At 33.5% G+C, this 13482-nt stretch overlaps 1 pseudogene; it reads left to right on the plus strand.

Moving 5' to 3' along the window:
* The first annotated feature begins 1998 nt into the window (after nt 1-1998).
* Nucleotides 1999-2628, plus strand: LOC142317692 (uncharacterized; annotated as a pseudogene).
* Nucleotides 2629-13482: the final 10854 nt, after the last annotated feature.

A 13482-nucleotide genomic window follows, 5' to 3' on the forward strand; every position in this document is an offset into this window, starting at 1 on the left:
TTTATGTTGTTTGTTTTACCTGATAATATCAACGACTTCTTTTATGTTGATTGATATGTTGTTAATCTGATTAATATTTTCTTTCGTTAGAAGTAAAAAATTGTTATTTTTCACACATACTAATTCTTCTTGCAAACAAATATTTTCTCGTCACAATTTATGTTAAACGTCTTTATAAATATAATAACAAACCCAGCTATTTCGTATAGAGGCATGCTAATGACTGCTTTGAGAAGGGATGTTCCAGTAAAGTTTCGAGGTGGTATTAGCGATCCCTACTTCTTCAGGGATAGGGGTGGGTGGCAAACTAATATCGGATTCCCCCTCGGCAACAATAACTAAGCTCTTCATTGCCGTACCAATTTGCGTTGTCTCCCATTGGGAGCTTTGTTACTGTTACATAAATTCCTATCGATATTCTATTATTTATCGATTGTTAGTACATTTCTACATTTCGCCAGATACTCGATATCATGATACCCCCCCACCACAAAATAATAATCTATTCAAGTTGAGTGTTCATTTTCATAAAGTTCCCTTCTTTATCAAATTTGACATGGTTCGTTTATTTCCTACATTTGCATGCTTTACTATCATTTTCATGTCTGTCAAATATCTTCTCACCTTTAACTTCCTCACTTTCACGAACATGTAGATCAACCTTATTTTGTTCCTACATTATTATAAATTAACATACCTTCTATAAAAATAAATTGTTATTTAACAAAGTTTACGCGTGAAAGATATTTACAACTAGTATGTCAAAATAGTTTTCGTTGATACATCATTTTTCTTAAACTTTTCGTCTATTTAATTTCAGCTATTTTTCTAAATCATTCCATAAAACATTTCTGTTTAACTGACAACTTTTGTTGTAATGCTGAACAAGTAACTTAATAATAATTCATTTTCAAATAAAAATAAAAAATAAAATTGTCGTGTAAATGATGAATTAAATTGAACCAAGTTTTTCAATTCTTATTGGGGGAGTGAATAGTGAAGAATATATTAATTGCTTGTCTAAAAAATCTTATGTGGACACCACATGATTTCGTTGTACGCCTATTAAATTACATATACACATTTTTTTAAAATGATAAGTACATAAAATTTTATTTCATTAATAACTTCTGATATTTTTTCATATATTTTTTTTATTGTTGTTATTATATTATTATTAATTATTAATTAATAAATATATTTAAATTTAAAAAAAAATAAAAAAAGGAGGTGAAGTCTGATTCGAACCGATGTGCCTTCCCTTGTAAGATCCAAATATTTTATTAATTAAAATTTTATTTCGCTATAACTCTGGAACCGATGAAAATAAGTACTACTTATAATATATCGTTGAAAAGCTCTTGCTTTTTGTGTCCGTAGGCAAACGGTGACAAAATAAGTCACTAAAAATCTAATTCATGAAAAAACGTTAACCTTTGATAAAAAAAAAAAAACAACAGATTCTGCTTCTTATAAACATAATGGTCGAAATTAATGTGTATTTATCATAAAATTGTCATATAGCCAGTCTGTGGCTGTGAACCATATTCTTGCAGTCTGATACAAAATTAAACGTTCCGATTGTGGAATATTTGCAAGTATTATTCCATGCTAACGTCTAGTTAAAATTTAATGAGTACCTCATCATCTTCATGGTGAATTTACTGTTAAGTAGACCTGGTGTTAATCATCATTGTCTCTGTGTACACCGTTGACGTGAAATAAGGCAACTTGCAACCTTTGTTTCTTTATTCTAACTGTTATAATAATTATTCAGTGTCCATCCTGGACTCGTCCGATGAGCATCACCGTATTAGAGTCCTATAGCAGCTCTCATAGAGCAACAATCAACGAAGGCAACCCGATCAGCATGTATATAATAATAAAAGTAGTACTGTAAGAAAACATTTAAGTAGAATGTAAGAGATATTTCGATAATTTTGTATATAAGATATATAATTGTGTGTATAATATAATTAATATTTAATAATATTCAATATGGCAGTACCGGTATTGAAAAATAATGTTTTGTTTATGTTACCTAAATTTACAGGTGATCCATTACTATTAAATCTTTTTACTACTTTATGTGATAAATTAGTAGCAAAATTTTATGTTGCCAACAATCTGGACGACTTTCAAATTGAATATCTGTATCTTTCAAATTGAATCACCTGCATTAGAATTAATAATAGGATCTAATTGTTATAAGTGGAATGATACCACGCAGGTATTATTAAATGGTTTTCTCGACAAAAGAGATTGTTTTACGTGAAATTTAGAATTAGCTGAGTTAAAACAAGAGAGTAGTGAAACTCCTTTTGATTTTTATGACCGTATACAAAAGTTACTAAACATACAAATAGCTTATTTTACAAATAAAGAGGCAGTAATAGCATGTTACGTTATGTTTTAATTGAATGTGTAAGAAAATTAGCGTTAAGAGTATTATTAAGAGGCTTAATTGAACCGATAGAATCGCTAATGCGAACAGAAAGCCCTAATTCTTTAGAAGAAGCATTAAGTATGTTAACCAATGATTTGCAATTTAAAATGAATAAGTATAATTTTAATAATAATAACAGTAATAATAGTAATCTAATTGTAAAAAAGCTGCTTCAACCATAATGCCAAATAACTATAGACACCAAACACCAAGATATCCTACTTATTATCAAAACTATATCCTTAAAACTCCGAGCTTCCAAAGAACACCTTTTAATATACAACTTTATAATGACACACAGCCCAAATATTACCAAAAACCTCGTTTCCAAAATTCCATTCGACGACCATCATTTAAACGAACACAAGAAATACCAATGAGTATAAATACAAGAAATTGGGTAGAACCTCCGAATATACACCCGAAACTATACCAACTGGCGAGTAATAGGCCCAGAAATGAAAAATTAAAAGAACCTTACGATAATATTATTAAACAATTGGGAAAAATTAAATAAGGAAATAATAATTATAATAAAAATAAAAAAATTAACAGGAAAGTAAATTTAAATCAGGTGTCAGGAAAGAAAATTAGGAACAAAAGATTGTTAGACCCTTGGAAAAATATTTTCGAAAAAGTAAATAGAATTAATTCCGATAATGTTGAAGATGAAGACAATGAAATAGAAAATTTTTATTTGCCAAATGAAACTATTTTAGGAGATTTTGAGATTAGTAATTTTTTCCACAATTTTGAAGATGAAAATAATCAACTAGGTATAGCTAATGAATCAGACAAAGAAACGATGCATTCCGTTTATCTAACAGATAATATTAATCTCCCAAGTGAATTTAATTTAAAGGACTAAAATAATGAGTTAAATAAAGAATTTTTTTACCGATCCTTTTTTATGGGATAGGACCCTCGGGACAAATCAATAAATACAAATTTTATTATAAGAAAAGACCCTACCTTAAAATGATTAAAATCAATGCGTGATACTGAACCAATAAATGATTATAATAACTGGCCAATGTATAGAAATAATACTAATAATAATACAAAGACAAGTGATAGTCAAAAATAGAATTAAGCGTAAAAGCAAAAATAGGGCCACTAGGAAAACGAAAAATAATTTTAATAATGATATTAAAAACAATGAAATGCAGGATAACACAAATAATTTAATAAATAAAAATTTTTAATTAAAAGTAAAGGATTCTAATAGAAATAATAATCTTAAGACAAAACAAACAGCTGTTAATAGTAAAACTATACATCAGAAAGAGGCACTTAGTGCATGTAACATTAAAATCCCTGTAGATATATATAATCACAACAATAATAATGAAAAATGTATACAATTGCCTAGTATAATTATAGCAGTAATAAAGATAGGAAAGGGAATATAATGAAAATGTTAATAATAAAAAAAATAAATGTAGTAATATTAAATTTGACAAATTTATTAAGCGAAATAATTCAGATATTAAAAACGGGCTGCCAAATACTAATAAATATTATTAACAAAAATTAAGTTATATAAATAAAAGGAAGTATAAAAATAGGAAAGGAAATAAAATAAATAATATTGAAATGTTCCGAAAATAAATGGATACCGTAAATATATTATTGAAGAAATATATAGAGATAATAGTAGTAACTCGTAAATGGAATTAAAAAATACTAATTTATTGCCAAATGTCAATAAATATAGTACTGAAATAAATAATGACGTTAGTAAAATAATTACTGAGGATATTGTTAAAAAGTTGTCAAAACCTGATGAGGTTATATTTAAAGAAAATAATAGAAGTGTTAGAAATAAATATGAGAGAAGTAATAGAAAAACGTTGCCGAAAATAAGCCAAGTTAATAAAGAAATTATTGATGAGAATAATGAAATACATAATGATAATGATGATATGATAAATAATAATAGTAAAATGCAACTCATCAGTAAACTTGCTCCGACCTTGGCTAATATGATTGAAAGAATTATTGACAATAAAATGAAACCTTTCAACAGTAAAGAGCCTATAAAGACAAAGATATTAGTACAGCCTCCTGAAGATAAAACACATAAAGTTGCTCTTGTTCTGAAGAAAACGGACGCCAAAGCAGAATGCCAAGTCCGCTTCAGTGAGATTCTTGATGACAAGAAAAAGGTGATACCTACAGAGACTGTTATGGAGGCTCCAAAGCCTCCTGCAACTGAGTTGGCCTCTAAACCCCAGAGGCCACAAAAAAATCACACAGGGGGGGCGAGTGTCCCCCCTCCCACAGGCGGTGACCGGTGCTATCCCCGTGTCGGGGAGCGGCCAGGTTGCCGCCTCTCAATCGGCGACTGAAACCGGCGCCGATCCATGCCCGTCGTCGTCGGCGGCTTCGGTGGTCTCCGATTCGGAGACCGGAAGCTACACCGGCGACGACTTTCTCCACGAACATGATGCCGTTCGCAATATGGAGAAGAAGAGAAAAAAAGGATGGCCGAAAGGAAAACCTAGGTCATAATTTAATTTAAAATTAGCGAGTCGATAGTACAGTGGAACATCAATGGATGTTTTTCAAACATCCATAAGCTCAAACGGTTGGTAATGATGTAGACCCGATCTATATATGTCTGCAAGAAACGCATTTCCGCCGAAATTAAAATTTTAAATTAAAAGGATTCAATATATTTCGGCGAGATCAACCACCAAATGTAAGAGTTAGAGGTGGAGTAGCTATATTAACATCGAGTAGAGCAACCACCGAAGCGGTTGATCTAAACACAAACTTACAAGCGGTCGCCGTTAGAATGAAGCGTCCGCTTCAGATCACTGTCTGCAGCATATACTTACCGAATTTTAATTGGAATAAGGATGACATAGCAAGACTAATTTCCGAGCTTCCCCCACCTGTTTTACTAGTGGGTGACTTTAACGCTCATAATTCTCTTTGGGGATCGGATCGAGTAGATCCCCGCGGAAGAGAACTGGAAAGGTTCCTGATGAATTCAGAACTTATTATTTTAAACGATGGATCAGGAATCTTTTTTCAATGCCAGAGATGGATCGACGTCCTGTATAGATCTTGCACTTTTAAGCGGATCGATAACACCGAGGTACAGCTTCCACGTCTTAGACGATTTGCATGGAAGCGATCATTTTCCGGTGCAAATTGTAACTGATGTTACAAGGAAAACATATCCCATCTCTAAAAGATGCTTGTTTGAAAAGGCAGATTGGACGAGCTTCACAGCTAGAACAATACTCCCTGAAACAATTGGAGTTATCGGGGACGATGTCGACGCCATAACAAATGCAATAATTGAGTCGGCATCGAGATATATTCCCAAAACATCTGGGAAACTTACAAAGAAACCCGTTCCATGGTGGAACGATGAAATAAGTGAAGCTATAAAAAGAAAGAAAAGGGCGTATAACGCCTTTAAGAAGCATCCTAGCATAGAACATCTTGTTGTCTTTAAGAAATTGGGCGTATGCAAAACGTCTTATGATAGACTCGAAAAAACGATCCTGGCAGTAGTACGTGTCATCCATCGACAAAACTACTACTGCATCAGATGTTTGGAGGAAAGCGAAGGCGATTTGTGGGCGTAATGGTTTTGCTCCCATAACTAGCCTTCAAGATGAAGATGAAATAAAAGACACTCCATATGAAATTGCAGAGCTGTTATCCAATCACTTCGAAAAGGCCAGCAGAACGGCCAACTACGAAGAAGATTTTTGTACTAAAAAAGAACAACTTGAAGGTCTACTAAACTTCAGAACTGAGTATAATTACTCATATAATGTACCTTTTAAAATGGAAGAATTCGCGAAAGCGTTGGAAAAAGCAGGTAACACAGCTGCTGGTCCGGATGAAATCCATTATAATATGATCAGGCAGCTAAATACCACTGCAAAGCGTAGATTATTAGAACTTTATAATAAAATATGGCGGGATGGAACGTACCCGCAGCAGTGGAAAAAAGCTCATGTTGTTCCAGTACCAAAGAAAAATAAAAATTTAACAGACCCCAATAGCTATCGTCCTATTTCTTTGACGTGTGCTATGGGAAAAATACTGGAAAAAATGATTAATAATCGACTCGTCTGGGTTTTGGAAAAAGAAAACCTGATATCACCGTATCAGGCAGGTTTTCGGCAATACCATTCTACCACTGATCAAATGATCAGCTTAGAGGACGTTATATGTAACAGCTTCATTAAAAGGAAACATTGTGTCGGAGTCTTCTTTGATCTTCAGAAGGCTTTCGATATGACCTGGCGTCATGGTATAATGCTCCAGATACATGAATGGGGCATTCGTGGCAATCTGCCTATACTGCTCAGCAACTATATGAATAACCGTACCTTCCAAGTACGCGTCAACAATGAATATTCATGTGAAAAAATATTGGAATCTTGGAAAATCTTGGAACCCTGCATACCGCAGGGTTCGCCGTTGAGCGGTACCTTCTTTACCATTGCCATTAATAAATTGATATTAGCCATTCCAGTAGAAATCAGCAAAAGCGTCAATGTTGATGATCTGGCAATTATGTATGCCAGCAACAAGACTGCTATGGTGAGGTACAAATTGCAACGAGCGATCAATGCTCTAAATGAAGTAGCAAGGAATAACGGATTCCAATTCTCACCAGAAAAAACGTGCTGTGTACACTTTTGTAGGAAGAGAATTCCTCATCAAAGTCCTGCGTTGACAATTAATGATAATCCAATACAATATAAAGACAGCGTAAGATATTTAGTACTAGTATTGGATAAATCCCTTACATGGGGATTACATATACAGGACTTGAGTGATAGATGCAAAAGAGCCCTAAACATTATAAAATGTTTAACATATTAAATGTTAATACATTATAAAATGTATTATACTTAAATTGGGGCTCAGACAAAGAGACATTATTGAGATTGTATAAAGCATTGGTTCAATCTAAACTAGACTACGGATGTATCGTATATTCATCCGCTAGAAAGTCGCATTTAAAAAAGTTAGACGTAGTTAATAATAGCGGAATAAGATATGCAACAGGTGCTTTCCGCACAAGTCCGGCGGTTAGTCTGATGTCTGAAGCCGGAATAATGCCACTACATTATAGAAGAGAGATCCTTTTGTTAAGATATGCAGCAAATGTATGGGCTTTCCCTGCTCATATAAATAATAAATTGTTTACGAATCATCCTATGGCTGCATTATACAAACGTCGTGCTACCTATTCCAGACCCGCCGGAATTAGGTACCACGAATTAAGAAATAAATATGAAATTGCCATTCCAGATACATTGGCAATTTCTACTAGAGAAATACCGCCATGGCTCTTGCCAGCGGTAAATACAAGTTTGGATCTCTCTCAAGGAGAAATAAAAAAGAAACCAGCAGTGATCATCCAGCAGGAAGTTTTGCCAACCGTCAGTAGCTACGAAGAACATATTAGAATTTATACTGACGGTTCTAAAACCGAACATGGTGTTGGATGCTCAATATATGTAAATGAAGAAGCCCACTTTTGGAAACTGCCAGATGTGGCCAGTGTCTACATGGCAGAACTCACTGCAATTCAGCAAGCTCTTCGCTACACTAAACACTATTGCGAAGAGAGAGTGCTAATATGTTCCGATTCATTAAGTCCACTTGTCGCAATTTGGGACAAGAACATTAAGGATGTCCTAATTGCAAACATCCTGTCCATTTTATAGTTCCAAAAAAAACAACGAGGACAGCAATGCGTATTTGTATGGACTCCGAGGCATGCTGGTATTACAGGTAATGAAATCGCAGATGAAGCTGCCAGAAAGGCAACAGTATGTGATGATTTTGATGCATTTCCTGTAAGAGTGGCAGATGTTAAAAATCGTCTAACAAACATAGTAAGAAACAAGTGCAACGCTGAATGGAGGAGTTTAAATACAAAATTAAACTTTTCCATTTAGTCGCTTTTCCATTTATAAATGGAAAAGGGACTTTAAGTTGACTCGCCGTGAACAAGAAGCGGTGACCAGACTTAGAATCGGTCACACGCGATTAACAAATTTATATTTGTTAACCGGCGAAGTGAGACCAATGTGCGGTGTTTGTAATAAAACACTGACAATCAAGCATCTAATAGAAGAGTGTACTATATATGAGGACCTCAGAAAGAGGTTCCGTCTTACAAATAATATTAGTGCTGATCTGGATAATGGAAATGAAGAAAATATAGTTGCATTTCTACACGCCAGTGGACTTCTTAAAAGTCTATAAAATGAAAGTTTAAAGCTGTGATAAAAGATAATCTAAGCGGTAGTTTATATATATAAAGAAAGAAATGGTATTGATAAGTTTAATTTTAATTTCATGGTCTTTTGAGAACCTTATCTCAAATTTTAATATCGGGGCCCTTTACACCCCGTAAGTGTTTGTGATTGTCCTTGTCTTTTATGTCTTAAATGTTTTGTGTAGTTTGTGCTTTTAAATAAAATGTAAGGGCCCTTTACACCCTTACATATGACGATCCAGATGGTGATAGTAATTTCTTTTAAAGATTGTGACGAGGGCTAATGACCTTAGCAGTCGATGCCCGTAAAATCCCAGATAAAAAAAAAAATAATAATAATAGTAAAATGTTGCTGAAAAATGTGGAAAATACAAGAAATAATGAAGGTAATGTTAAAATGAAGAAAGAAGTTAATGGAATGACGAAAGATATTAATATTAAGTTGCCGAATAATACTGAAGAAAATATTGAAGTTATTGAATAACAATAATAATAAATGATTATGATACTGATGATAATGATTATGGTAATAAATATAATAAATTTATTGAATATAAAATTAAGATTGACAATGAAAGTAATGGTGTTAATGAAGAAGACATTAAATATAATAAGAAGAATATTAAGGATAAATCGTCAAAGATAAGAAGAAACGCAAGAATAATAAGTGTATGTTATTAATGAAGAAGATAATAAATTAAACTAATAAAAAGTTGCCAGAAGCTACAGAAATTTTGGAAAATACCAGGGATAGAAATAAAAATAATAAGAATAATATTATAAAAAAAGGTAAGGATACTAGTGAAATAAATGTAAAATATATAGGATACGTTAAAAAAATACTAGTAATAAATGTATTATGATTAATTGTATGAAGAGTTTGAATATAAAAATAATTACGAAGAAAGTTATTAATGATTAATGAATTTTTAAATACTTTTATTGTATTGATATAATATTTAAAACATATTTTAATAATGTTTTAAAAATATTTTTTTTAATAATATATTACTGCATTGAAGAAAATACATAAATTTGAACTAAGGAAAACTATAAATTTTGATCAAACGTACTTCCTCTTGTGAAGTATTATTGATTATTGAATTTTTTAAAAATATGTGTTAACAGATTACTAAAAAATTAATATTAGTAGTGCTAAAATAAAGGTACTGCGCCACTAGTATCCTGTCACCGCTAGGAGCACTAATGTCGCAGTCCTCCATCTTGGAGTTTCCCTTTTTTCTCATGGAAGATTCCCTTTTCCCTCGTCCTGTTGGACCGGGAGATTTGAAATCACACAGGATTGCCAACTAAGTATTTTCTCGCAATGAATATTAATTATTTATTTAATATTTCAATAATAATCCAAAGGTTGGTAGCTTTGATGTGTAGCTGACGCAATCGTTTTCCATGACGTGTGACATCTCATGTGAGCGAGAAAATTAAATAAATAAATAATATTTAAAGCGAAAAAGTAACTAGTCTGGCTAGGTATCGAACCGGTTGACTGGGGGATGCGGCTGATGGCCCCTTCAATCAAAAGGCTACAGCGGCTTCACGACAAGTTGAGTGAAATTTGTTCTGCATAAGTCGCGCGGACAACAGAAATTTCATTTATTATCTAACGTCATCTTGTAACGTCACAATCTCTCCCTCATTTAATTCTTTCTTCATATTAAACAAAGACATTCCCGTAGTCCTACATTTACTTTAAATAAATTTTCATCCATCTCTCTATCAACAATTAATCAGTTTTTTCTAAAATTCAACATACTATACCAATTTTTCTATTAATAAAAATAAAATAAACATTAAATAAGTTAAAACAAAATTATTCATTCTCTGAGAATTTTGGAAACAAAAATATCAATTGCTGTTTAAAAAAATTGTTGGAATAGTATACATAATTTATAAAACGCGTAAAACGTTTCTTCGTTACGTTTATTCGTAAAACGTTTTTATAAATATTATTAAATAAAAAAAAAAATGGTTCCACATAATCTGAAATCGTTAATTTAAAACCTTTAAAATATTAATTACTGTTTAACACACACACACTCACCACTCACACACCTCCACCACCCCACCTCCCCGCAAACATCTTCACCTCACCACAATCACTTTTTACACAATGATTTCATTTTCCGGCTTAAAGTACCACCACACCCTTTCTCCAACCATTACACTTACCAATTAAAACCAATACTCCTTTCCGTTACATTATTGAAAGCCTACTAACATTCCATCTTTTACGATCCAACTTTCACAACGTAAAGAGTAACTGTCGTTAAAGTTTCATTGATATTATGGTTGTGTATTCAAAGTGTAGTTAAAAATAGTATTATTTCAAAGAAACAATCAGTGTGTTTAAAGGTGTAACCATCAACATATTAAATACCTTATATTAAATATAAGATATAAAAGATAAGTGTAATAATTTACATATAAAAAATTATTATACAAGTTCCATTATAGTAATCTCATTAGTATTATATAATAATAATGAATATATATTACAGTATCAGAATAGTCTTCCATTACTTTATTGAGGTTTTTGTTTTGTGTAGTATATGTAATAATTATAGTGCCCCGGATAAATCCAACCCAACGTCCGTGCACAACATTTACGTACACGTCCAGGGCAAGCAACGACATCCTACTTCGGTACTTTTACTTAGGTCGGCCAACGGAGAAATGGTTTTGCTCAGGAGCTCCCTATGGAGTACGGAATTGGCGGTCCTGAGCTGATTGCGGTTGTATTTCTTGGTTTCGCAGCGGTAGCGGTATTTGCAGCGGTGGCGGGAGCATGACCGTGATCTGTTTTGGCGACGTTTGGTAAAATGCGGCCGGGGGTAGTCTCTTCTCGGTTGTGGAGCCGGGTTGAGGGTGGGCAGCTGTGAACTTGGTCTGACGAAGTCATGCGCCATCTATCGTATCAGTCACTTCGGCCTTTGGCAGCGGTTATCCTATGGATAAGGGTATCGGAACCCTTACTGCTACGTGCGAGCCATGGGATGTCGGTATCGTGGGTCAGGCAGTACCTGACTCCCAGGCCCGGATTAAATTTGTAGGAGGCGGCTGACTGGGGGAACCCAGGCAGAATCTACGATCCGAAACACGCCCAACCGTCTCCCCGCCCACACCTTCCTACATATTGACTGGCGAAAAATGTTTTGTGGAAAAATCTACTTCCACATTGTCTGTGGCAGAGGGTCCACACAAAAACGCTCGTCATAAAGAGCCTTTGGCTTCAGACCCCAACCGAAGGAAGAGTTTCGATTTTAGTTATAAGGAAAAGTCGGATCATAATAATTTTCGGTTGAAGAGTCAGTCAATCATACCGAAGTATTTGACTGTACGAAGAAGTGAAGGAAATTTCACAAAAGTCAATTCTATTATGATTTCACGTAAACTCACGGAAGCTGCTGGAGGACCAGTCAAGGAGGTTATAAAGAGAGCTGCTGGTCTTTTCGTCCAAACTTTCAATGATTTACAGTCACTACTTAAAGCTAAGAAGATCGGTGTAATGGATCATGAGGTTTCACCTCATGACACTTTGAATATTTCAATAGAGTAGCCGTGTGCGGAGAATTACTAAACAGCACTGAATGAAAATAGTAAAAGAAATGTATTTCAAATTAAAGTATAGTTACGAATACATTGTTGATCTTAGCGGTCATGTATTTGATAAAGACGGTGATAATGCAATTATAAGATGACCTTCGATCTGATGAATAATAAACAATTTTATTGTGACTGAATGTGGGAACAATTCTATTGGTCTTATCGGCAATAAAGAAATAAAATTTCTGGTTTTTAAGGCGAGAACGATGAACGTGTAAAGGCCTTTAAATTAAACGATTAATTGAACATGGTGTTGGATACGATTAAGTTAAATAGACTAACTACGACTTGCCTAAAAAATAATGATAATCATTAACAATTTTGCGCGCGCAAGTACAAATAAATTGTGACTACTGTTAATACTACGTTTCTGTTGGTCGAGTTGACGTAATGGTTTTTAACAACAAACATTTATGTATGACTAGTGGGGAGAGAGTTTCCTGTTCAAACATGTTCCAGGTCGACCGGATGCGTAGGCATTGTTGGAGGGGAAACACCAAAACCGTTATTCTGTATAAGTTTTAACTCATTCGCTTGTTAGTATGGTTTTTGCACAGTATCGCTGTCTCTCTGCTACTATAACAAAAAACCATTATAATGGCACAAAGTTAATTAAAAAATGAAATGAAATAAAATAACGTCACCGTCTCATAATGCAACCAAGTGTCGGTGATCTTGAGATAGGAAAAGTTATAAGATTATGTCGATGGACCTATTGGACACAAAATATGTGGAGGCTGTTGTGTGTATCTTCCAATGTGAGGGTAAGACACGTTAAGTCTTTCTACCAAAGAGATTTTCTAAAGTAATGACCGATAACGAAATGAAGGCAGTAGTGGAGATGCAATTACACTTGGTATTCAAAGGTAATATTGGAATAGACTACCGTTTGCAAAAAATGACATAGTTCTTTTCAGGACTACAACACATTAAAGTATACAACACAAAATTATACACAAAACAAAACCCCTTTAAACCCCCATACAATAATGTACGACTATTGTTTTAATTTATTTGAAAAAATAATTATTAACATTATTGAATGTGGTTTCAAGGCCCGTGATATGATCTGATATTGGATTTATCCACTGTCAGATTATGTTAGAAACGGTGAGGAGATTGTTTAACACAATTATGTTTTTCT

Source organism: Lycorma delicatula, chromosome 1, assembly GCF_047948215.1.
Source record: "Lycorma delicatula isolate Av1 chromosome 1, ASM4794821v1, whole genome shotgun sequence".
Taxonomy (NCBI): domain Eukaryota; kingdom Metazoa; phylum Arthropoda; class Insecta; order Hemiptera; family Fulgoridae; genus Lycorma; species Lycorma delicatula.